Source organism: Hypanus sabinus, chromosome 28 (assembly GCF_030144855.1).
Source record: "Hypanus sabinus isolate sHypSab1 chromosome 28, sHypSab1.hap1, whole genome shotgun sequence".
In the NCBI taxonomy this organism is placed as follows: Eukaryota; Metazoa; Chordata; class Chondrichthyes; order Myliobatiformes; family Dasyatidae; genus Hypanus; species Hypanus sabinus.
The window spans coordinates 43,358,242-43,385,127 of record NC_082733.1 but is presented as its reverse complement, the minus strand read 5'-3'; the positions used below and the strand labels follow the sequence as shown (position 1 = coordinate 43,385,127).

Here is a 26,886-nt window from a genome sequence, read left to right as displayed (position 1 = left end):
GTTGGGTGTTGGGATCCTGCTTTTGTGGCAGACAAGAACTCCTGCAGATGCTGGAACACACAAAATGCTGGAGGAACTCAGCAGGTCAGGCAGCATCTTTGGAGGGGAATAAACAGTCCAGCCGAGACCTTTCATCAGGACTGCAAAGGAAGGGGCAGAAGCTAGAATAAGAAGGTAGGGTAGGGGGGGAAGTGAAGGACTACAACAGGCAGGTGATAAGTGAGGAGGAAGGTGGGTGGGTGGGCAAGGGGTAATGGAGAAGCTGGGAGGTGATGGGTGGAGGAGGTAAAGGGCTGAAGAAGAGGGCATCTGATAGGAGAGGGGAGTGGACCATGGAATAAGGGAGGGAGGAGGCCAGAGAGAGCTGCTGGGTGGAGGAGAAGGAGCGAGAGGGGAGTCAGAATGGGAAATGGAAAAAGATAGAAGAGTGAGGGGGTTAATTACCAATGTTGGTGAAATTGATACTCACACCATCTTGTTGGAGGCTCCCCAGATGGAATTTGAGGTGTCGTTCCTCCAGTCTGAGAGTGGCCTCGTGCTGGCAGAGGAGGAGGTCATGGGCTGACATGTCGAAATGGGTGGGAAGTTGAATTAAAATTTTTAATGTTTAAGTATTTTTGTGGATTAGAGAGAGACAGCAACAGTTTTCTCTAGTGGAAAGAGCAACTTTAACTTAGAGCCAGACTGCTCTGGCCTGCTTGACGTACAGCGCTGAGGGGCAGGATATCTCCTGGATGTTGTTGATGTGACGACTCAGATCAACAGGCTTTTGTTGGATATGGACTTTAATGGTGAAGTAGATGAAGTTAAGATACAAAGTGGCTGGCATGATTGTGTAATGGTTAGTGTAACGCTATTACAGCATCAACGACATGGGTTCAATTCCCACCACTACCTGTAAGGATTTGTACATTCTCCCCATGACCGTGTGGGGTTCCTCCAGGTGCTCTGGTTTCCTCCCACATTCCAAAGACAGGTTAGACAGGTGAGTTGTGGGCACGCTCTGTTGGTGCCAGAAGCGTGACTACACTTGTGGACTGCCCCCAGCACATCCTTGGACTGTTGGTCATTGAATCTAACAATGCACTTCACGTGGGTGTATCCTCGTACATGTGACAAATAAAATTAATCTTTAGCCATTAATTAAATGTATGCTAGAACAGGGTTGAGGGGAAGAATGGCCTCCAGCGACTGAGCTGCTCCCCCTTTTTCCAGATGGTGTACAGGTCCATTCCATATCCTTTAATGGGTAGTTGGTGTGGGTCTTAGCCAACTGCAGCCCCTCCTCTCTCTGCACAGAGACCGAGGCTGTGTCTCAGCTGGGCCAGCAGGTCTGCCCTTTGGTAACAGTCCCAGGCTTCAGCAGCGATCAAAGCCAAAGGTCAGTCTGAATTCCAGAGGTCAAGGGCCGCTGACCAGAGCCCAAGTGTGCGAATCCATGAGTCCGCTGGAGGCTGCAGGCCGAAGGTGGCCTCTCCTTGGGTTAGAGGACTGAGTATGTATGTGCGTGTGTGGGTGAGAGGGAGGAACGGGGTTTGTTTCACTGTGTTTGCTTTGTCACTTGGTATGTTGCTTGTGTTGTTCTGTGCCAAGCTTCGTGGGCATGCCATGCTGGCGCTGGAATGTGTGGCGACTCCGGTGAGCTACCCCGGTTGCACCATTGGGTGTGTCGGTTCTCGACGCAAGCAACACCTTTCATTGTATGCTTCGATGTAGACATGGTAAACCCAGGCATTCAGACCCGGCTTGGCAATCATTCTTTACGGAAGGACTGAGCTCGTGCCGCTGCTCTCCTCGTTTGCAGATAAAAAGACAGTTCCCACGTTCTGAAATTTATGTGATAATTGGTTTCCTTGAGTTTTTTGATGTTTTCTTTCTTGAGGACCATTGGCAGGTGGGTGATCTGTTAATCTTTGTGTGTAAAAGCGGGGTTGGGGATTTGGTGCTATGGTCACTGTTCTTTTCTGTGAGTGAGGGGATTGGGGATTGTTATGTGTAGGGGTCGGTGATTGTTATTGTGGCTGTTTCTGCTGTGGGGAGAGGGGGGATTTTGGGGTCTGCGAGTTTTGTTTTGTTTTTTTTTCCTGCTGGTGTTGGGGGGGGGGTTGGTGTGAGGTGATGTCTTTTCTTTTGTCAACACCTATGTGTCTTTCTGTACTTCTTTTCTATCTGGAGAAGACAAGTATCGGGGTTGTGCTATATGTGCGAACTTTGACAATAAAGTGAACTTTTGAAATAAATTTGAACCTGAGATCTGATCTGTGAGGGCTCAGCTTGTGTCCCTAGATAGTGTTCCCTTCAATCTCACTCTCCGCCAAGCTGTTTAGCTCCCACCCGCCCCACCTGCTCACTGAACACAATCCATAATTGCTGTGTATTTAATGTTTCAATTATATTTGAGTAATCCTGTAAATATATTGTTTGATTAAACATTCTTTTGTTTAAATAGTTCATTATGAGTAATTTGTAAAAGTACTTGGATTGCATACATCATCACACTATGTATACACACAGTTTGGAGTGTTGTGTGCAGTTTTGGTCACCTACCTACAGGAAAGATGTAAATAACATTGAAAGAGTGCTGAGAAAATTACGAAGATTTTGCTGGGGCTGGGGTACTTGAGTTACATGAAAGATTGTGCTTTATTCCCTAGAGTGTAGGAGAATAAGGGGAGATTTGATTGAGGTATGCAAAATACTGAGAGGTATAGATAGGGTAAATGCAAGCAGACTTTTCCCACTGAGTTTGGGTGGGACTATAACCAGAGGTCATAGATTAAGGGTGAAAGGTGAAATGTTTAAGGGGAACATAAGGGGAAATTTCTTCACTCAAAGGGTGGTGTAAGTAAGGAACGAGCTGTCAATGAAAGTAGTGCATGCGATTTCAATGTCAATGATTAAGAGAAGTTTGGATAAGTACGTTAATGGGAGGATTATGGAGGGCTGTAGTCCGGGAGCAGGTAGATGGAATTAGGCGGTTTCAATGGCATAGATTAGATGAGCCAAGGGCTTTATAACTATGATTCTAAAATGCTGGAAAAGAACTGATGATGGGCCTTGGCCCAAAACATCAACCATTTATTCCTCTCCATAGATGCTGTTTAGTTCCTCTAGCACTTTCTATGTTGGTCTGGGTTTTAAGAGCAGTAAAGATCTTCATTTCTGATTGAATACTATGGTTACAAAACCATAGGATCCAGAGTCAATAAAAACACAAAATGCTGGCAGAACTCAGCAGGCCAGACAGCATCTATGGGAGGAGGTAGTGACGATGTTTCAAAGGTTTTGGCCCGAAACGCCGTCACTACCTCCTCCCATAGATGCTGTCTGGTCTGCTGAGTTCTGCCAGCATGTTGCGTTTTTATTTATTTCCATCACCTGCAGATCCACTCATGTTGCCTTTGGAACCAGGGTCAATGGCTGTTTGATTGAGGATGAGGCAGCAGCCAATCATTTTATGTAGATTTGTCACTTTCTAATCAGCTGCAGGAGGGCAGGGTGACACAGAAGGAGTGTTAGCAGGCAAATGGCAAAAGGCTAGGGGATAATTGAGGATAATTCTTGGAAAATATCCAATCAGAGTCATGGTGTCTGGGTCACCTGACCAGCCTTCATTGACTGAGACATGACTTTTCTATGAGGTAAAGGCAAGGCAAAGGTTTGAATTAAGGATCACACTCTCTCAATCTGGCAGGTACTGTGGGACACGATTGAAGGGGAGATAGTTATGTGGAATGTAGAAAATGGTTACTTCACTTTGGAGGAGAAGCGGGCCCAGAAGGGAGGAAGTTATAAATACTTGGCTTAATCGTGCCATATTGGTTTAAACGACACATTTAAAACTTGGTAAACATACTTCAGGTGAATGTAGACAGTGTCAACTTCCAGAGAGAGTTTTGTATATGTTATTGAAACGTAGGGCATATGAGTAGAAGAGAAAGCAGACCCAGAAAAGCAATATTGTTACTTTGGATAGTTTGGTGGAGTATGGGTAAGACACACAAGAAAAGTATAGACAAGTATCTAAATCCTTGAAACTTGTTGGATTGTCAGAATCAGGTGTAGTATCACCGGTATATGTCATGAAATTTGTTGTCTTTGTGGCAGCAGTATATTACAATACATAAGAAACTGTAAATTACCGTAAGAAGTAGAGAAAGTAATGCAAAAAGAGAAAATAAAATACTGAGGTAATGTTCATGGGTTCATTGTCCTCAGAAATCTAATGCCAAAGAGGAAGAAGCTGCTGTTAAATTGTTTAATACAATTTAAGTCAATAGCATTGAGTGGTTATATGTTCAGTTATTATTATTATTATTATTATTATTATTATATGTATAATGAGTATTATTTCTCCTTGTGGGTGGTGGTAGGTGTTAGGCCCACTCCCCTGATTCCTCCTCACCCTGCATTTCAGTTTGTGGTGGTAATGCCCCGCCCTCCGTGAGTTGGACTGCTAACCGCCGATAAACGGCAAGAAGATGGAGAAGTTTAAGACATGACTTTGGGAAGGTTCCTGAAGGTTGGAGACTTGTGTGAGTGGGTGGGAGGGTGAATCTGAATCCAAATCAGAATGATTGGAGCTCATCCTTGTTGGCATCCAGATGCATTAGCTCTTCCGGATGAAGCAGCGGACTACACGTGTGAGTGCAAAGCCTTGTCCAACTATCCACAAATATTTATGCTATTGGCCTCGTGCGGTCTTGTATAAAGGGGGGGGGGTCACTATGCAATCAGCAATGTCTGTCGGTAATACCTATTACTGGCTCTCTTGGGAATTTGGTGTGTAGAAATAGGCTCTATGTGTCCTACGTGAGGAATGATTTGGGCAGAATAGTCACAAAGCGGTTCCCACCGTTATCTGTAAGGAGTCAGTACGTTTTCCCCGTGATTCACTTTGGAAGGTTGAACGAAGGCAGTGTAAAGGATTAATGGCAGAGTGGAGAAACAGAGGAACCTTGGGGTTCATGTCCATACGTCCCTCAAAGTTGCCATGCAAGTTGATAGGGTAGTCAAGAAAGCTTATGGTGTGTTGGTCTTCATTAGTCGGGGGATTAATTTCAAGAACTGCAAGGTAATGTTGCAGCTCTGTGAAACCCTGGTTAAACCACACTTGGAATATTGTGTTCAGTATGGAAGGAGCAGAGGAGATTTACTGGGATGCTGTCTGGATTAGAGAGTTTGTCTTATGAGGATGGTTGGGCAAGCTCAGATTTTTCTCTTTGAGAACTGACTTTCCGGAGGTGGATGAGATACGAGGCACAGATCAAGAGAACAACCAGAGACTTTTCCCGGTGGAAATGGCTAATACAAGAGGGCATAATTTTAAGGTGATTGGAGGGAGTTCAGAGGCAGGTTTTTCAGAGAGATTGGTGGGTGAATGGAAAACCCTGCTGGGGTGGCGGTAGAGTCAGATAAGCAGATGGATGATAGAAAAATGGTGATCAATGTAGGAGGGAAGGGTTAGATTGACCTTAGAGTAGGTTAACAAGTGAGCACAACATTGTGGACTGTGTTGTAATGTTCTTTGCCTCTTCACCAAAATTTGCATTTGCTTGATAATCACTCTTCTCACGTACCCTGGTTTTGCAATATAAGTCCTGTTGAGAGTAGAGAGGTCATGTTCCAACTCTACGAATCTCTGGCGAGACCGCACTTAGAGTATTGTGTTCAATTCTGGTCACCTCATTATAAGAAGGATGTGGAAGCTATGGAGAGGGCACAGAGGAGATTTACCAGGATGCTGCCTGGTTTGGAGAACAAGTCATATGAAGCAAGGTTAGCAGAGCTGGGACTTTTCTCTTTGGAGCGTAGAAGAATGAGAGGGGACTTGATAGAGGTCTACAAGATTATGAGAGGCATAGATAGGATGGATAGTCAGTACCTGTTTCCCAGGGCACCAATAGCAAACACCAGAGGGCATTTGTACAAAATTAAGGGAGGGAAGTTTAGGGGAGACATCAGGGGTAAGTTTTTTTACACAGAGGGTTGTGAGTGCCTGGAATGACTTGCCAGGGATGGTGGTGGAAGCTAAATAATTAGGGGTATTTAAGAGCCTCTTGGACAGGCACATGGATGAAAGAAAAATAGAGGGTTTTGGGGTAGTGTGGGTTTAGTACTTTTTTTTAAGGATTATATGGGTCGACACAACATGGAGGGCTGAAGGGCCTGTATTGTGCTGTAACGTTCTATGGTTCTATGGTTAAAGATCTTGGCTCGAAACATCATCTGTTTATTCCTTTCCGTGGATGCTACCTGACCTGCTGAGCTCCTCCAGCAGTCTGTGTGTGTTGCTCTGGATTTCTAGTAGCTGCAGAATCTCTTGTGTTTAAAATAAATGCAAGTTGCTGTTGTTGTTGACAGTGCATGACATTGGATGTGACATGGGAGCTCAGCCTGGTCCAACCTTATTAGCAACTAAATTGGCACCTTATACCTTGTCAATCATGTGTAATACCTTCACTATTGGTGTGACTTAAGCCCTTCAGGCTGAAAGTGCAACAGATAAGGAAGAGGGTTTACTAACAGACTTACAGATGGCAAAATGCTTTCCTACCATATCTGCAAAGTAGGAATGTAAAGGCATTGCACTGTTTATTCTTGCAAATCTTTTTTTATTATGAATAAGGTTTATTTTGGTTAATATATATTTAAAAAATCATGTTTCTGGGCACAGTTATAAAGGGAGCCCTCTGTGGAAATAGATCTTGGTGTCACTGTGCCTGCTTGCCCGCAGAGAGATGCCAGACATTTCATCGGTCAGGGGGCCTGAATTCAGGGTGAGAGGCAGGGATGAGGAGGTGTGTTAAACTCAAAGGGGATGCGTCAGACACAGAGTGGTGGGTACCTGGAATGCTCTGCTAGGGGTGATGGTTGGGGCAAATATGATAGGCTCTCAGGCATATGAATGTGCAGAGAATGGAGGGAGATGAACATTGTGTAGGGCAACGGATTACTTTAGTCAGGCATTTGATTACCTGTTGAATTAGATCCACACAACATTGTTCCTTTTCCATGTTCAATTCTTTGTCCATTCTTCCCAAGCCATTGGGGATTTTACCATTTAGAAAAACTAATCATAAATCAAAACAATATCTAAAAATAAAGTCCCAACGTATTACTTTAAAATTTAAGTTGTGTTTTGGCCATGTTCCACTCAGTCCCATCAGTTTGGGGCCATACAGAGAGAACTTGCAAGGGTGTTGCTGGGACTCAGTTAAAGGGAAAGGTTGAATAGGTTAGGACTTTATTTCCTGGAGTGTAAGAGAATGGGGGGGGGGAGATTTACACACAATTATGAGGGGTATATATAGGGTAAGTGCAAGCAGGCTTTTTCCCCTCAAGTTGAGTGAGATGAGAACTAGAGGCTTATGGTGAAAAGTGAAACATTCAAAAGGAATCTGAGGGGAAACTCCTTCACTCAGAGGGTGGAACGAGCTGCCAGTGGAAGTTGTAGATGCAGGTTCGATTTTAACATTTAGGAGAACTTTGGATAAGTATATGCATGGGACAGGTAAGAGGGCTATGGTCTAGGTGCAGATCAATGGCAGACTAGCAGTTTGATATGAACTAGATGGGCTGAAAGGCTTGTTTTCTTGCTGTAGTTCTCTATAGCTCAATGCCTGACAGAACAAAACCGAAGGACTTGCATTCACACACAAGTGCCTCCTCCAGCATTGTGTAGAGATGCTATTTTGAGCTGAACTGGAAACCCCATCTGCCTTCTCAAGTACTTTGAAGACCAAGGAAGGCTTGCCAAGTAGTGGGAGCTTTCTGTGCATGTATTGGCTCCTGCGTTTCAAACATTACAGTCATGTCATAGTGAAGTACTTTACGACAGCCTGTGGTAGAGCAGGTGCCATTGAACAGTAAAGCAATGTCTAGTTTCTTGTTGTGTTATCAGGTACTGTAATATATTCAGTGTTTTAATCCTTACCGGAATAAAGTGACTTTCTGATACCAGCAGTTTAATGCTTGGAACAGACTGTTGTCTCCCTGAAATTATCGCATCTGACGAGTTTATTTTTCTTGTTATGACTGAATCTTATTGTAAGCAGTCAGCAACAAGATGACAAAATTCATCCAGTGATAAGTGCACCAATCCTTATACGTTTATCATCACTGTATTATGTTCAAAATCTGATTACTCCGTAAACAGACGTTTGCTGTTACTATTGTAAATTATGTTTCTGCTTATTATTACAAAGTGTGGGAAAAGCTCCACTGTCAGTCAGTGGATATTTTATCAGCTTGGAGACCAGGAATGGAACAGCCAATGTTACAGTGCAGTACAGGCCTTTGGTGTGCCAACTTTTTAACCTTCTCCAAGATAATCTGCCCCTTTCCTCCCACAAAGACCTTCATTTTTCTTTCACCCATGTACCTATTGAATCATTTCTTAAAAGTCCCTAATGGACCAGCTTCTACCACCACCCCAGTGGAGTATTCTATGTACCCACCACTCTGTAAAAATACTACCTTGAACAATCCCCCCCATACTCCTCCAATCATCTTAAAATTCTGCCCTCTCGTATTAGCCATTTCCACCCTGAGAAAAGGCTTTGGGTCTCCACTCTATCGATGCCCCTTATCATCTTGCACACCTCTATCAAGTCACCTCTCACCCTCCTTCACTCCAGAGAAAATCGCTCAACCTTTCCTCATAAGACAGTCTCTCTAATCCAGGCAGCATCCTGGTAACTCTCCTCTGCACCCTCTGTAAAGTTTCCACATCCTGCCTGTAATGAGAAGACCAGAACTGAACACAATATCCCAAGTGTGGTCTAAACCAGGGTTTTATAGAGCTGTAACATTACTGTACCTTGTTGCCCTTGAACTCAGTCCCCCGACTATTGAAGGCCAACGCACCACACGCTTTCTTAACCACCCTATCAACTTGCATGGCAATATTATGGGATCTATGGACATGAAAACATTCATTCCCACTTTGCACTGAGATGATTGACCTGACTTTAACACTCATCCTCAGCGTGTGGTTGTTCCTGAGAAGAGTGCCATTAATTGTCACCCATAGATTGGTGAGATTGAGCTTTTCTGACCCATCATTCTCCACCTGATCTGCTTTGTATAGACTGAGAGGTCCATTAGTCAGCTGCAGAAGTTTTGTGGGGTGTGGTAGCAAACTCCATGCCATTGGTACCCCCGTAGCACAATCGGTATGCACCGTGGAGAGAATTCCAACTATCTGGTGTGGACCGGCCACTGCACGGGATCAGAAAAAGCTGCAGAAAGTTTGTAACCTCAGCCAGCTCCATCATGGGCAATATCCTCCCCAGCATCCAGGACACCTTCAAAAGGTAATGACTCAAAATGGGAGCATCCTTTATCAAGAGCCCCATCCCCAGGACATACCCTCTTCTCATTGTTACCTGTAGTCTGAAGACACACACTCAACTTCCCCTCCACTGTCAAATTCCTGAATGGACAATGAACGCATGAACAATACCTCACTGTTTTCTCTCTCTTTTTATATATACTTACTGTAATTTATAGTTTTTAATATTATATTGCAATGTACAAAACAAAATATTTCACAACAGACGCCAGTGACATTAAATCTGATTCTACTTCCTTGAGCTTCAGTGGGAGCTTGGAGGTGACAGGTTTCTCAGGACAACACTCTGGTTCTGGAATGTTGATCCAAAGATGGGAGATCAAATTCCTCTGTGGTAACAGGGGGACCTACCTATCTGTAATTAAATAAAGCTAAACCAAGAAGCTAATACCAGTGGGTGTAAACATGGACCTTTTCCCTGTCTGATTCAAGAAGGATATTTATGTTTCAGACAACAGAGCTGCCACCTGCCAAGCCGCTATTCCAATGGGATCTGGCTGGTTCAGTCCAGAAGATCCTCAAGCTTCTGGATCATTTTCCACCGGCGAACTCGGACCAGCCTGGGCCCTGGATGTTGCAGTCGATGCTGCTGCCTGTGTGCAGGGATGGGAAACATTACAAAAAGGCTCTGCAGTGCCACTGCAGAATAGACATCTGATTACACAAGACTCTCAGGAGGATGTTGGACTGTGGGGGCAAGACCAGGCCCCTGGGGATAATGTCAGCGAGCCTCTACAGTCATGAAGAGCCTCCTTTGCTGTTCTACATGTCTGAACTTTTCTATTTAAGATGGCACTGAGTTGTGGCCTCCAATGAGGTCGCTGCCCAGCTGTGTTTTTTTAAGGTTTGCAGGGATGATTTTGGGGCAGTGAGGGAAGTTGGGGGTCAGGTTAGAGTTTAGGAACATGGGGGAATTAGAAGTCAGCCCAGAGTCTAAGCCTGCGTTCCGCTTTTGGAGATCAGTGACAAGGAGGGGGTCAGATGTCGGGCTGATCAGTGAGGACGAGGGTTTGAGCTGCTGGTGTGTTCCAGGCTCGGAGTTTCCTGCAGGTGGGCGGAACCCGGGCCGTTGGCCCCTCACATGTGACTTGTTAGCGCAAATGACACACCTCACTGTACGTTTTGATGTGCGTGTGATAACCAAATCTGAAGACCAGACATCAAAAAACCATTAACTAATCCTCCAAACTTTCAAATTCCTGCCCCCATAGTCACTTGAATTTTGTAACTGCTGCGCCAGCAGATCGATATTAACCAGGGCTCCGCGGCAAGAGTGTTAATCTGGATAGTTTATTTTAATTACATCCAGTACAGTGAAATTCATGTCATTCCCGTTACCATGGTGAAGCACGGATAGAGGCTCTGCACAGCAACAGCCTCGCTGAATCTAGAATTGCCTGGTTCTATTTTCTGTAGCAGCTCAGTAAGATCACAGCAACATAACTTCTTCCCCCTGCAGATCGAGAAGGTCCAAAGACTCCTGATGGGACTCCATCACCTCCAGAGATCAGGTGAATCCTGTCGTGGAGGAACCTGGGTCATTCCTTCATTATTCAGGGTCACAGAATGTTTGACAACGCACCCAATAGACCCCGTAGAACCCTGAATCAGGATCACTGGCGAGTTGTGAAATTTTATTTTTAATCGAGATGGGGACGGAAGAGGCCTTTCCTGCCCTTTGATCCAAGCCGTCCAGCAAACCTGAGCCTAATCATGGGACATTTTATAATGGCAATTAACCTGCCAACCGGTACGGCTTTGGACCGTGGGAGGAAATCCACACAGTCACGGAGAGAATGTACAAACTCCTTACAGGCAGCGGCGGGAATTAAACCTGCATCTCCTGTATCGTAAAGTGTTGTGCTAGCCACTATGCTACCGCGTTGTTTTGTTGCAGCAGTACCTGGAACTAAGTAATAATAAAAACTTTGAATTACAACAAAATACATATAAAAAAGAAAATTATATTAAATAAGTAATGTAAGAAGGGAGGGTAAAAATAGAGGTAGTGTTCATGGGTTCATTGTTCATTCAGAAACCTGATGGTGGAGAAGATGCTTTTCCTGAAAGCTGAGTGGGTGTCTTCAGGCTTCTATACCTCCTCCCTGTCTGTAATGAGTTTGTACGTTCTCCCCGTGACTGCATGGATTTCCTCCGGGTGCTGCAGTTTCCTCCCACAGTCCAAAGAAGTATGGGTTAGGACTTGTGAGTTGAGGGTATGATATGTTGGCACTGGAAGTATGGCGGCATTGTATTGGTTGTTGATGCAAATGATGCATTTCACTGTTAAACACACAAACCACTGGAGGAACTCAGCAGGTCAGGCAGCAGCTGTGGAAATTAACAAACAGTTGACGTTTCGGGCCGAGACCCTTCATCAGGACTGGAGGGCTAGGAGGAAGAGGACTCCCTTCCACTTCACTGTATGCTTCGATGTAATAAAAAATCCTTAAATCTTTAATGAACACACCCAACAAGTGGTTTTAAAATGAAGTCAGTGAATCCAGCATGGATTGGGCAGTCAGTGCTTGTATCCCTGGTCCCTGATCTCTGATCACATTATCCAGTGGGCGATAACAGTGCCACCTTTCGCTCAGTCTCCTGTTTGGGTGTAATTGGGTGGCACAGCCTTGACAAGACTGAAGAGTCTGTTACTGTGCTGAATCTCTAAATAAGTAAATAAAATAAAGTTTGCAATATAAAGAAAAGTCACAGCAAACACTGGAAGAGATTGTTTTGACATAAATGATGACTGAAAGTAATAAACCATAAATAACCTCAGAGTTCAATGGTGTTGCTTGAGAGGAAGATGAACTTGTTCCCCAGTGCAAAATGGAAGGGTTAAGTTCTGATCTGGAACAGCCCAACAGCTGACAAATTATCCACTGGTGATAACAGTGTCTTTCAGTCAGTTGATAGGACTCGTTGGGTGCATGTAATTGGGCAGAGAGGGCTCTTTGGGCTGGTGGAGCCTGTTACTGCTGTATCTCAAAACAAAATAAAAAAGGATATTTTTGCAGTCTTGTAGCCTGATCTCAAAGTGGCCTAATATCCTCGTAGCGCGAACACTCGAGATGAGGATAATGTTCTCGTGAGGGGTTGTCTACTGGTGGGTCCTCAGCTGGCTGTGGAGGCTGATCTGGGATCCACAGAACTGGGTGGATTCCCTCAATGGAGAACACCTGAGAGTGACTTTGTTTAATGTGCGGAGGCTGATGCATGGGCAGCCACCACACCATCCTTGACAGAGCGGGGTCAGGGTCCCATGGCATGGAGTGACAGATGACTGAGGACACCCTCGATCCCTCAAAACTAATCTACAAGCTGCAAGACCGTGGCCTCAGTATCTCCTTGTGCAGTTGCCTCCTCAGTTCCATCATTTGCCAGTCAGTTCAGATTGGCAACTTCTCCTCCACAGCCTCCACCAGTACAGGAGCAGCACGAGGCTGTGTGCTTATCCTCCTGTTCTTCACTAGAGTGTTTCAGTGGGAACAGGGAGAGACATTCGGCACCACGTCAGCGTAACCGTTAGCAAGACGCTATTACAGCGTAGGGCGTCGGAGTTCAGAGTTCATTTCCGGTGTTCTCTGTCAGGAGTCTCCCACCCCGTGGAATGCGTGGGTTCTTTCCGGGTGTCTAAATACATGCCAGTTAGTAGGTTAATTGGCCATTGTAAATTGTCCTGTGATTAGTTTAGTGTGAATCAGGGGTTGCTGGGGGGCGGGGTTTGAAGGGCTGGAAGGGTCCATTCCGTGCTGCGTCTCTAAATCAATAAAGGCTCCAGAGGCGAAGGCCTTGGCGGCTGAAGGGCAGGTTACCAGGTGATAGTTACAGTGCAGGATGAGCAACAGGCTCAAGGTGGGGAGGAACAGTGATTCTTTAGACCAGGGGTTTCCAACCTTTCCTATGCCATAGAGTCTTACCATTAACTGAGGGGTCCGTGGACCCCAGGTTGGGAACCCCTGCCTCAGACCATAAGAACAGGAGCAGGATTAGACCATCTGGTCATTGAGTCTGCTCTGCATTACATCATCCCACACACAATTTTGCAGGAACTCCGCAGATCAGGCAGCACCTATGAAAAGGAATGAAGAGTCGATGTTTCGGGCCAAGACCATTCATCAGATGAAGAGACTTGGCCTAAAATGTCAACTTTTTTTTCTTTTTCATAGATGCTGCCTGACCTGCTGAGTCCTTCCAGCATTTTGTGTGTGTTGCTCTGGGTATCCAGTGGCTGCAGAATCTGTTGTGTTTATGATTTGCCATTCCGTCATGACAGATATATTCATCATCATCATTGTGTCCTGCGCCATATGACGTAGGCTATTTGTGGGTTTGCTCTCTCTATCCATGACCATGACTGTTCTTGGCAAATTTTCTGCAGAACTGATTTGCCATTGCTGCCTTCTGGGCAACGTTTTTACAAGACGGGTAACCCCAGCTGTTATTGATACTCTTCAGAAATTGTCTGCCTGGCATCAGTCGTCACATAACCAGGACTTGTGATACACACCAGCTGTTCATACAACCATCCACCACCTGCTCCCATGGCTTCACATGACCCTAATCAGGTGCTACACCTTGAACAAGGGTGACCTGCAAGCTAGCGGAGGGAAGGAGTGCCTTACACCTCCTTTGGTAGAGACATATCCCCACCCCATCACCCAGCTAATTTATTATCCCTCCCAAATCCCATTCTCCTGCCTTCTTCCTATAACCTATTGCTATTGGAGATGGTGTAGAGGAGGTTTATGAGAATTATCCTGGGAATGAAGGGGTTAATGTATACAGACAGACAGACATACTTTATTGATCCCAAGGGAAATTGGGTTTTGTTACAGCCGCGCCAACCAAGAATAGTGTAGAAATATAGCAATATAAAACCATAAATAATTAAATAATAATAAGTTAATCATGCCAAGTGGAAATAAGTCCAGGACCAGCCTGCTGGCTCAGGGTGTCTGACACTCCGAGGGAGGAGTTGTAAAGTTTGATGGCCACAGGCAGGAATGACTTCCTGTGACACTCAGTGTTACATCTCGGTGGAATGAGTCTCTGGCTGAACGTACTCCTGTGTCTAACCAATACATTATGGAGTGGATGGGAGTCATTGTCCAAGATGGCATGCAACTTGGACAGCATCCTCTTTTCAGACACCACCGTCAGAGAGTCCAGTATGAGAAGCGTTTGATGGCTCTGGGCCTGTGAGTGAGTGAGATATTGCATCCTAACTGTCTAGATACACAAGCCTGGGCAGTACAATATGGAGAGCAAGCTGTAGCCCATGTAGCAGTCTCCCCCTCTCCATGTATCTGATGAACCCAAAGGAACGGCAAAGACCGATACAGTTCAGTACCAGCAGCGTCGCAGGAGCTGCCATTCAGCGCTGAACTTGGAGATTCCAGCTCCGGTTTTTCTCCTTGGGATTTACTCCTGAAGCCTTCCCCAAGAGTGGGGTTTGAGATCAGAGTTTCGCTTCTCCTAGATGAACCACCAACCATGGTTGACAGGCCTCATCAACCCAAAGCAACTGGTTCTGAGGCACTGGTAACCCACCTCTGCCCCTTCTCTGTCAGTACCACCAGGCTTAGTAGCTAGTCTACACGTGAAGGCCAGGAGCTGGATTTGGTTGCCAGAGGCTATTGAGGTGCATGTCATTGGAAGTATTTAATAAGTAGTGGGAGCTTCTCCCTATTATCATCCCCGGCTATAACAACCTTAAGGAATTAATACTGGGCTTGTACTCACTGGAGTTTAGGAGAATGGTGGCTGGGGGTGCAGATTTCACTGAAACCTATCGAATATTGAAAGGCGCATGGAGTGCACATGGAGAAGTTGTTTTCATTAGTGAGAGAGTCTAGGACCAGAGGGCATGGTCTCAGAATAGAAGAATGTCCCTTTCAACCTGTAATGAGGAGGAATTTTTTTGCTAGCGGGTGGTGAATCTGTGAAATTCATTGCCACAAACGGCTGAGGAGGCCAAGTCAGTGGGTATATTTAAAACAGGGGTTGAGAGATTCTTGAATAGTAAGGGTGTCAAAGGTTACAGGGAGAAAGCAGGAGAATGGGATTTGACAGGAATGGAACGGCAGAGCAGACCTGTTGAGCCAAATGGCCTGATCCTGCTCCTGTGTCTTACGGATGTGGTTAAGTAGCCTCCTCAATCAGCCTTTCACACAGTATGTAGACACACTGTCTGGTCTCTCCACTCCTGCATCCTGTGGTAGTGTAGTGGTTCGCACAATCTTCTTCCAGCTTCGGGAGTTGGAGTTCAGAGTTCAATTCCAGAGTCCTCTGAAAGAATGTGAACATATGGGTTTCCTCGGGGCGCTCCAGTTTCCTCTCATAGCCCAAAGACGATCATTGTAAATTGTCCCGTGATTAGGTTAACGTTAAGTTAGTGGTTTGCTGGTGGTGCAGCTTGAAGGACCGACAGGTATCTCTAAATAAATAAATAAGGACGACCTTCTGTCATTTTGCATTTCTATCAACCTTCTCTTGTCTGTCTCTGACCCCCTGAAGTTTGTTCCTGTTTTCGTGCAATTCCTTCGTTTGGCTTCCTGCAAGTACTTAAAGCTTGCCCTCTCTGCCAAACCAGATGACAAACATATCCCAGCTTTAGACGTGGTCCTCATTCCAAGCACCCAGGAACATCAGGACAAACTTCGCTCCGTCTGAGAAACAGCCACTCACCACTGAGCAATGCTTTATCCGATTTATGAAGAATTAGCTTTGTATGATGGAGCTTTTAAAAACACACAGAGTGAACATTTTGTGTAACTGTCAGTTCATATCTGCGGTAATTACAGAGCTCAGGATTCCTGCAGACCTCGTTTCCCCGCCCTCCCTCTCCCGATCTTTATATAGACCCCAGCAAGATACACAGCATCCTCTGCCAGATATCAACGGTTATGGCAAGTGCAGTCTCACAGTCAGTAGTAGGTGTATCCGGAATGTTCTCTCCTGAAACCCACTCCTACATCACGGTGACTGCGTTTATAACCTTCTTCAAAAGCTTAGTGGAGTACCCTGAAATGGTGCGTCAGGTGCCATATAAAGTGCCTCTTTTTAATCAAAAGGAGGACATTTCTAAGTCTGAGATCAATACAACATAGAACAGGACAACCATGATGTTATGCTGACCTTTTAACCTACTCCAAGATCAAATTAACCCTTTCCTCCCATATAACCCTCCTTTCACGTGTCTCTATCAGAGTCTCCTAAAAATGTCCTTAATGTGCTTGCCTCTACCACCACTCTTGGCAGTGTGCTTTTTCTCATAAAGAAAGCTAAACTCTAAATCCCCCTATACTTTTATCCAATCACCTTAAAATTGTATCTCCTCACATTAGCCATTTCCACCCTGGGGAAAGTCTCTGACTGCCCACTCTGTCTATGCCTTCTTTCATCCTGTACATCTCTAACAAGTCTCCCCTTGTCCTCATTCACTCCGAAGAGATAAGTCCTAGCTCATTCAACTTTTCCTCATAAGACATGCTATCTAATCCAGGCAGCATCCTGGTAACTCTCCTCTGCACCCTCTCTAAAGGTTTCACGTTCTTCCTATAATGAGGAGACCAGAACTGAGCACAATACTCCAAGTGTGGTCTAACCAGTCTTATAGAGTTGTGACTTTCCATGCAGCTCTTGAACTCACTTTCCCAAGTGATGTATGAGGTGTAAACAAGGAAAGACATTCTTGCCATAGAGGGAGTACAAAGAAGGTTCACCAGATTGATTCCTGGGATGGCAGGACTTTCATATGAAGAAAGACTGGATCGACTAGGCTTATACTCACTGGAATTTAGAAGATTGAGGGGGGATCTTATTGAAACATATAAAATTCTAAAGGGATTGGACAGGCTAGATGCGGGAAGATTGTTTCCGATGTTGGGGAAGTCCAGAAAGAGGGGTCACAGTTTAAGGATAAAGGGAAAGCCTTTTAGGACCGAGATGAGGAAAAACTTCTTCACACAGAGAGTGGTGAATCTGTGGAATTCTCTGCCACAGGAAACAGTTGAGGCTGGTTCATTGGCTATATTTAAGAGGAAGTTAGATATGGCCCTTGTGGCTAAAGGGATCAGGGGGTACGGAGAGAAAGCAGGTACAGGGTTCTGAGTTGGATGATCAGCCATGATTATACTGAATGGTGGTGCAGTCTCGAAGGGCCGAATGGCCTACTCCTGCACCTATTTTCTCTGTTTCTAAACTTTGGGCAGGTACCAGGGAGAACTCCCATTCTCTCTGAGATTGTTCGGGAGGATCAAAAGAGTGAAAAAAAAACTCTTGGAGCAGCTTAGCTGGAAGTCCCTGGCACCCCATCCAGAGCTGATTAACTTCTCAGACCCCAGCTCCAGAACCTGATTACCCATAAGACCATAAAACATAGGGGCAGAATTAGGCCAGTCAGCCCATCGAGTCTGCTCCTTCATTGCATCATAACTGATTTGTTATCCCTCTCAACTCCTGCCGCCTCCAGTAAACTTTGACGCCTTTACTAATTAAGAACCTGTCAACCTTAAATATATCCAAAGACTTGGCCTCCACAGTCACCTGCAGCAACAAATTCTACTGATTCACCACCCTCTGGCTGAAGGAATTTCTCCTCATCTCTGTTCTAAATGGGCGTCCCTTGGTTATGAGGCTGTTTCGTTGTGAAGTTGTAAAGATACAATTCTTGGCAACAATGTGGCCTATACTCTTTAAGAATGTTAACTTTTGTAATCATTGTGTGCCTGAAATTCCTAACAGCAATGTGATATGAGGGCATAAAAAGCAGGTAATTACAATTTCAGGAAATAAAAATTTGCAGCAAAAGTCATGTTTCAGAAAAGTCTGCCTTCACTATTTCCACATCAACAATTATAAGTATGTAACATGGACTCCCCACAACAGGAAACGTCCTCCCCATGTTCACTCTATGCAGACCTTTCAATGTTTAATAGGTTTCAGAGAGATCCTTCCCCCCATTCTTCTAAACTTGGTACATGTTAACCCTTTCATTCCTGGAATAATTCTTGTAAACCTCCTCGGGACCCTCTCCAATGCCAGTACATCTTTTCCTAGATAAGAGACCCAAAACTGCTTGCAGTACTTCAAGTGTGGTCTGACCAATGCCTTATAAAGGCTCAACATTACATCCTTGCTTTACGTCTCGAAATGAATGCTAACATTGCACTTGCCTTCCTTACCACCAATTCAACCTGTAAATTAACCTTTAGGGAATCCTGCACAAGTACTCCCAAGTCCCTCTGCACCTCAGATTTATGAATTTTCTTCCCATTTAGAAAATAGTTATCTTACTACCAAAGTGCACGACCAAACACTCCCCACACTGCATTCCATCTGCCACTTCTTTATCCATTCTTCCAATCTGTCTTAGTCCTGCTGCAGTCTCCCTACTCCCTCAACACTACCTGCCCCTCCAACTATCTTTGCACTGTCTGCAAACTTACCCACAAAGCCATCAATTCCTTTGCCCAAATCAATGATAAGTAATGTGAAAAGAAGTGGTCCCAACTCCAACCCCTGCAGAACACCACTTGTCACCGGCAGCCAACCAGAAAAATCTTACTTTATTCTCACTCTTTGCCTCCTGCCAATCAGCCAGTCTACTATCCTTGCTGTAAGTAACCTTCCTGTGGTGAACTATGTGCCTGTCGGGACACGCCCCTGCTGACTGCTCCTGTGGCTCCTCCCACAGGCCCCTGTATAAAGGAGACCTGCGGCCTGAAGATCGGCCTCAGTCTCCAGGACCTTGTATGATAGACACTCACTCCTGGTTCCTTCTTCCAGTCAATAAAAGCCGATATCTCGCCTACGTCTCAGAGTGAGTTATTGATGGTGCATCACTTCCCATAATACCATCTTGTTAAGCAGGCTTGTGTGTGGCCCCTTGAAAAAGGCCTTCTGAAACTTCAAGTGAATAACATCCACCTTTGTCTATCTTACCTATCTTTATTTCCTCAAAGATTTGTCAGGCAAGATTTCCCTTAATGAAACATTTTATGATGTCCCTTCAAGTACCCTGAAACCTTGTCTTTAATAATTAGACTCCAATGTCTTTCCCACCACTGAGGTCAGACTAACTGGCCTGTAATTTCCTTTCTTCTGCCTCTCTCCCTTCTTGAAGAGTGGAGTGACATTTGCAATTTTCCAGTCCTCCGGAACCATTCCAGAACCTAGTGATTCTTGAAAGATCATAGATAATGCCTCCACAATCTCTTCAGCCACTTCTTTAAGAACCCTGGGGTGTAGTCCATCTGGTCCAGGTGACTAATCTACCTTCAGTAGCTAAATACTCAAATGGCAAAATAGACATCCATGGCTGACAAGGGAAGTCAAAGCTAATGTAAAAGCAAAAGGGAGTGAATACAACAAAGCAAAAAGTAGCAGGAAGATAGAGGATTGGGAAGCTTTTAAAAGCTTACAGTAGGGCAACTAGAAGAATCATTAGGAGGGAAAAGGTGAAATTTGAAATCAAGCTAGCTAACAATATTAAAGCGGATAGCAAAGGGTTTTTACAAGAATGTAAAAAAATAAGAGAGATGAGAATGGATAAAGGATTGTGAGAAAATGAGGCTGGAGAAATAATAATGGGGGACAAGAAGATGGCAGATAAAGTAAATGAGTATTTTGCATCAATCTTCACTGTGGAAGATGGTAACAGTGTGCCAGATGTTGAAGGGTGTGAGTGAGGGAACAGAAGTGAGTGCAGTTACTATTACAAGAAAGAAGGTGCTCAAAAAGCTGATAAAGCCTAAGGGTATGTATGTTAGTTGGACCTGATGAACTGCACCCTAGGGTTCTGAGAGAGGTAGTGGTAGGGATTGTGGAGGCATTAGTAATGATCTTTCAAAAATCATTGGACTCTGGCATGCTGCCAGAGGACTGGAAAATTGCAAATGTCATTCCACTCTTTAAGAAAGGAGGGAGGCAGCAGAAAGGAAATTATAGACCAGTTAGTCTGACCTCAGTGGTTGGGAAGTTGTTGGAGTCAATTGTTAAGGAAGAGGTTATGGAATACTTGGTGATACAGGAAATGAAAGGATTCCTTGAGGGAAAATCTTGCCTGACGAACGTTGGAATTCTTTGAGGAGATTACAAGTAGGATAGATAGATAGAGGGGAATAAGTGGATGTTGTATATTTGGATTTTTAGAAGGCCTTTGACAATGTGCCACATGTGAGGCTGCTTACCAAGAGCCCATGGTATTTCAGGGAAGGTTACCAAGAGCCCATGGTATTTCAGGGAAGTTACTGGCATGGTTAAAGCATTGGCTGATAGGTAGGAGGCAACGGGTGGAAATAAAAGGATCCTTTTCTGACTGGATGCCAGTGACTAGTGCTGTTCCACAGAGGTCGGTGTTGGGACCGCTTCTTTTTATGTTGTATGTCAATGATTTAGATGATGGAATAGGTGGCTTTGTTGCCAGGTTTGCAGATGATATGAAGATAGGTGGAGGGGCAGGTAGTGTTGAGGAAACAGGTAGGCTGCAGAAGGACTTAAACAGATTAGGAGAATGGGCAAGAAAATGGCAAATGAAATACAACATTGGAAAATGTATGGTCATGCACTTGGGTAGTACAAATAAATGTGAGGACTATTTTCTAAATGGGGAGAAAATCCAAAAATCTGAGATGCAAAGTGACTTGAGAGTCCTAAAGTTTGATTTGCAGGTAGAGTCAGTGGTGAGGAAGGCAAGTGCAATGTTAGCATTCATTTCAAGAGGTCTAGAATACAAGAGCAGGGCTGTGATGCTGAGGCTTTATAAGACACTTGTGAGGCCTCACCTTGAGTATTGTGAATAGTTTTGGGTTCCTCTTCTAAGAAGAGATGTGCTGGCATTGGAGAGTTCAGAGGAGGTTCATGAGGATAATTCTGGGAATGAAAGGGTTATCTTACGAGTAATGTTTGATAGCCCTGGGTCTGTACTTGCTGGAATTTAGGATGGGGGGGGGGGGAATGTTGAAAGACCTAGACAGAGTAGATGTGGAAAGAATATGTTCCATGGTGGGGGAGTCTAGGACAACAAGACACATCCTCAGGAAAGAGGGGCAACCATTTAAAGCAGAGATGCAGAAAAATATCTTTACCAAGAGGTGGTGAGTTTGTGGATTTTATTACCACAGGCAGCTGTGGAGGAGGCCAGGTTGTTGGGTGTATTTAAGGCAGAGCTTGATAGGTTCTTGATTGGACATGGCATCAAAGGTTACGGGGAGAAGGCCGGGGAGTGGGGCTGAGGAGGGGGAAAAAGATCAGCCATGATTGAATGGCGGTGCAGACTCAAAAGGTCAAATGGCCTAATTCTGCTCCTATAATCTTCAGACTTTCCAGCTTCCCAAGAAACCTTCTCCTCAGCAACTGCACTCACTTCTGACTCCAACACTCTCGAATTTCTGGCATTAACCATAATCACACACAAAATGCTAGAGAAACTCAGCAGGTCAGGCAGCGTCTATAGAAGAGAATAAACAGTTGATGTTTCAGCTGAGACTCTGCATCAGGACTGGAAAGGAAGGGGGAAGAAGCCCGAATAAGAAGGTGGGGGGGGGGGTAGGAAAGGAGTATAATTTGCCAGGTGACAGGTCAGGGGGAAGGTGGGTGGGTGTGGGAGGGCAAATGAAGTGAGAAGCTGGGAGGTGATAGGTGCAAGAGGTAAAGGGCTGAAGAAGTAGGGTTCTGTTAAGAGAGGAGAGCGGACCATGGCAGGATGGGAAGGAGGAGGGGTACCAGAGGGAGGTTATGGATAGGTGAGAAGAGTAAGAGGGGAGCCAGAATGGGGAATGGAAAAAGAGAGAAGGGGAGCGGGAGAAATTACCAGAAGTTAGAGAAATCAATGCTCATGCCATCGGGTTGGAGGCTACCCAGACGGAATATGACATGTTGCTCCTTCACCCTGAGAGTGTCTCTATCGTGGCAGTATAGGAGGCCATGGACGGACATGTCAGAATGGGAATTGGAGGGAGAATTGAAATGGGCGACCACCAAGAAATCCCTGCCTTCTGTGGCAGGTGGAGCGAAGGTGCTCGACGATGCAGTCCCCCAGTCGACATCAGGTCTCACGGTAGAGCAGGCCGCAGCCACAGCCGCCGTGCCCTGCCTCACTGGCAGGAGTGCTTACCTCAGAGGCTAACAGACAACACAGCATCTTCCGTGTCACATCAGTACTGAGGTGGGAACAATCTAACACACGCTGAACAAATATAGGAATAATTACGCCAGAACAATTTCATTTAAATCCATTTATAGGCTGCACGTGGAAAAGAACTTGAGATGGACTTCAGATCTTGAAAGAGGACCTAGCAGCTTTAGTTAGAGCATATCCATGGTGGAATTGTACCGGAATCATCTGATTTCTAAAGATAGCGTCTCCTGATATTATTCACTTCTAAGGAGCCAAAAGAATACACTCTGGTACATAAAAGTACATTTAGGAAATCTTTAATTGGTTACCAGGGAAACAAATCCACAGTACTATAATTAACTAGAACATCTTGTAGCTGAAATAAATAAATTGTTTTTAATCAACTCACTCATTAATATTTCCTCAATGACAGTAAGTAGCACCCATAATTCAGTATTTGTTAGAAATGGTTGCAGTTCAGACACTTCCCTGTCACTTTCCTGATACAGTGGTGGCTGTTACTGAGCCATGAATTCAGGATGTTGTTCAAACACCAACCCAGCACGGTTAGTGAGAGTCTCCGAGCACATGGTCTCCACACTGGGGCATGCAGAGGGAGGGGCACACCCAGTAAAAGGGGCTGAGAAAGTGTGTGGAGAAGACAAGTGAAGTTCTCTGAGACATCTCCCCCCTCCCTTCTCCCTCTCCCCTCTTCCCCCTCACCCCTCATTCCTCACCCCCTCTCCCCTCCCCTCCTCTACCCCTCTCCCCTTCCCCTCTCTCAATCCTTTACTCTCTCTCCCTCTCTCTCACTCACTCTCTTTCTCACTTTCTCTCACTCTCTGTCTCTCACTCTCTCTCACACTCTCTCTCTCTCTCTCTTACTCACTCTCTCTGTAACACACATACACAAACACTGCAGATGAACTTTTTCCTGTGCATTAGACCCCACACTGGCAACAAACAATTCCACGGGAGGTCACGTGTTTAAGGGACGATGATTCTTGTTGAACAAAGCTGTTGGATGGGGTTGGCGCCAGTGCGGCGGTTAGCGTAGTCGGTGACCCGGGTTCGCTTCCCGCTGCTGCCTGTAAGGTGTTTGTATGTTTTCCCTGTGACTGTGTGAGTTTCCTCCAGGTGCTCCAGTTTTCTCCCACTTTCCAAAGACGTACAGGTCGGTGGGTAATTGATCGCATAGATGTAATTGCGCGGAGTGGGCTCGTTGGGCTGGGAGGGCCAGTTACCCATAATGCACCCACATTGGATACCTTTCTGTGAGGTAGGGTAGTTTACCAAGAAGGTGCAGCATTGGGAATAATCTGCGTCCCAATTCGTGCTCTGTTTCCTTGATGTGGACTGGAAAGATTAGAGGCAGTGATTTGCGTGCTCAGGGTTGAAGGTTGCTTCTGTTATGGTTATTACTCTATGAGCTTATTGAGCAAGACAGTGAATCTCTGGGTTGTATACGGTGACATATCTGAACTTTGATAATAAGTTCTTTTTTAACTTTGAGCTTATCCTTGTCATTGCTCAAGTGAAGCAGTTTGATGAGTACATTTCCTAGCACGGGTAGAATTGCAGGAAGTGGTTACATTAGAACAAGCCACAACCGTGGCCATCACTGTGTAGTCAGTGTTAGAATGTGGGAAGCACAGCTTGCATGGTAACAGCAGTGTGTTGGGGGCCAGGTTACTGTGTATGTTCTCAGTGATATTAGATGGGGCTGGGACGCCGAGGAGCTCCCCCCCCCCACCTCTTCATCAGACAGATGCCATGGCACATCCTGCTTTCACGTAAATGGGCAGACGGAAACGTGCAGAGATGCCCCTCCATTTCGACAGCACATGTACTAAAGTTGGAGTGATACCGAGAAGATTAGCATGACTCCTACGCAAGGATGACATGCAGATTGGTGAAGACTTTCGTATTTGATTAGGGTTGGCACAGTAGCATAGTGGTTAGCGGAACACTCTACAGCGCCGACGACCCGAGTTTAATTCCTGTCGCTCTCTGTGGGGAGTTTGTACGTTCTCCCCGTGACCGCGTGGGTTTCCTCCAGGTGCTCCGGTTTCCTGTCCCGTTCCGAAGATGTCTGGGTTCGGAAGTTAATTGTGATTGGGCAGCGAGGCCTCGTTGGGCCGGAAGGGCGAGTTACCCGCTGTATTTCTAAATCAATGCGTGCGGCTCTCCTTCAGTGTCACCCTGGGGATTAGCTGAATCCCCAGCCTCCTGTCTCCAACAGTCAGCACTAATCCAAGGCGGCACATTCTGAGCCTTGTCGAGCACCTTCACTCAGTCCACTGCGCCCATTTCAACCTAACTTCCCATCTTCACTTGTCAGTCCATGGCCGCCTGTACTGCCACGGCGAGGCCAAGCTCCAGGTGCAGGAGGACCACTTCATATTCTGTCCGGGTATCTTCCAACCGGATGGTACAAACACCGATTTCTCCGTATTCTGGTAAATTCTCACCCCTCCCACTTTGCTCTTTTTCCATCCCCATTCTGGTTCCCCTCTCACCCCCTCTCTCCTCACTTGCTCATCACCTCCCTCTGGTGCCCCTCCTCCTTCCCTTTCTCCCACAGTCCACTCTCGTCTCCAATCAAACTCTTCCTTCTACAGCCCTTTACTTCTTCTACCTCTCACTTCTGAGCTTCTTATTTCATCCATCCCGCCCCCATCACCCCTCTTCCCCCTCACTTGCTGTTGGTTAAGATTTCCAGCATCTGTAGAAACTCTCATTTCTGTAGGGCCACGTAAAAGTGAAGGGTTAGATTAATCTCAGAGTAAGTCGAAAGGTGGCACATTGTAATTTTCTATGTTCTTCGCTCATCCATGTGGTTACATGATACAAAGATGATAGAGTTTTTAATTATCCACAACAATTAGTTTCTGTCAACAAGTCTACAACAGTCCCAGGAGAAAGAAGCTTTGGGAACCACAAATTCACAGATTTGGGCCTGCTGAATTTGTGCTAGAAAGGATTGGAGGCTCCCTCAGCACCGGGTACTGTCTCACCTGAGGGGTGGGGTTGGACAGCCCTCAGTGTGTATGGCCATTACATCTCCCAGGCTGTTGTCTGTGCCGAGACAGTGCCCTCATTTTGAATCTTCTGCTCTAGTGGGCTGTACGGTCTGATTACTCCAGGGATACGTGACAGCGCTGCTTGGTGTACGGTGATGTCACCAACCCCTTGCTGGATAATTTTAAACTCTGTCTCCAGACTCAGTAAACAAGTCAATAAGTGCAGTGTAGTGTCAAATGCTCAAGCACTGCAGCGCTTAGCAAAAGATGTGACCAAAATTCCTTCAAAAAACTGCTTAACTTTAGTTTGAAGATCAAGCTAAAACAAAGGGATTAGGTTTAATTGTCACATGGACATCGAAATGTGTCGTTTTGCGTCATTGGCCAACGTGGTCTGCAATTGTCGTTACGCTTCTGGTGCCAACATAACATGCCCACAACTTACGAACCCTAATTCATACGTCTGGGGAGGAACCTACAGTCATGGGCACTGGGAGAACGTGCAAACTCCTTACAGTCAGCGATGGGAACTGAACCCTGATCACCGGCACCGTGAAGCCTTACCCTAGCTGCTACACTAACCTAGCACCCTGGCACATTAAAATGTTCATAATGTTGTCAGATTCCACGTGAATCTCTTCCTAAATCCATACATTCTTTGCACAAATTATGCTATCAAAAAATATTCTGAGACGGAGGTGAGAAAGAGATCTGTCTGAAGCACATTGGACTTCCAAGCATGAGGAGTTTCTGCAAGTGAATGCGGCTTTACGTGCTGACGGATGCACTGAAATTCAGTGAAACCCCAGCAGAGGGTCCTCTCGCCACAGCACACGCAGTGGAAGGAGCACCTCTCAAAGTCAAAGTCAATAGGCCACTGTAACGTAGCAGTTAGCAAAACACTTTAAAGCACCAGCGATGGGGTTTGACTCCCCACTGCTGTCTGGAAGGAGTCTGTACCGCATGGGTTTCCTCCCACTTTCCAGTGACATCGAGTCTGGGTCAGTGAGTCATGGGCATGCTACGCTGGCATTGAAAGCTTGGCAACCCTGGGGCTCCCCAGTACAATCCTCACTGATTTGACATAAATGACACTCTTCACTGACAAATAAAACTAACCTTTAATCTTTAAAGTCAAACTCAAGTTAATTGTTATATGCACAAGTACATGTGTGCAGAGGTGCAAAGTAAGCCTTCAGCAGCATTGCAGGCACAAAGCATCAGATCAGAAGCATTTGCGAGAAAAACATGAAATGAGGTTGAGGGAACTCGGGCTTTTCTCTATAGAGTGAAGGAGGATGAGAGGTGACTTGATAGAGGAGTACAAGATGATGAGGCATAGATCGAGTGGACAGCCAGACTCTCCCAGAATGGAAATAGCC

General features: G+C 45.4%; 1 protein-coding gene and 1 non-coding gene across 2 annotated transcripts in view; both read left to right on the top strand.

The window, feature by feature from the left end:
* The window catches only part of rasgrf1 (Ras protein specific guanine nucleotide releasing factor 1), a 115,666-nt gene that overhangs the window by 4,485 nt on the left and 84,295 nt on the right, over positions 1-26,886 (top strand). The gene's annotated exons all lie outside the window — the stretch shown is intronic.
* Positions 24,303-24,413, top strand: LOC132382696 (U6 spliceosomal RNA). The gene has a single exon (XR_009508450.1). It is a non-coding gene; the product is annotated as a U6 spliceosomal RNA (small nuclear RNA).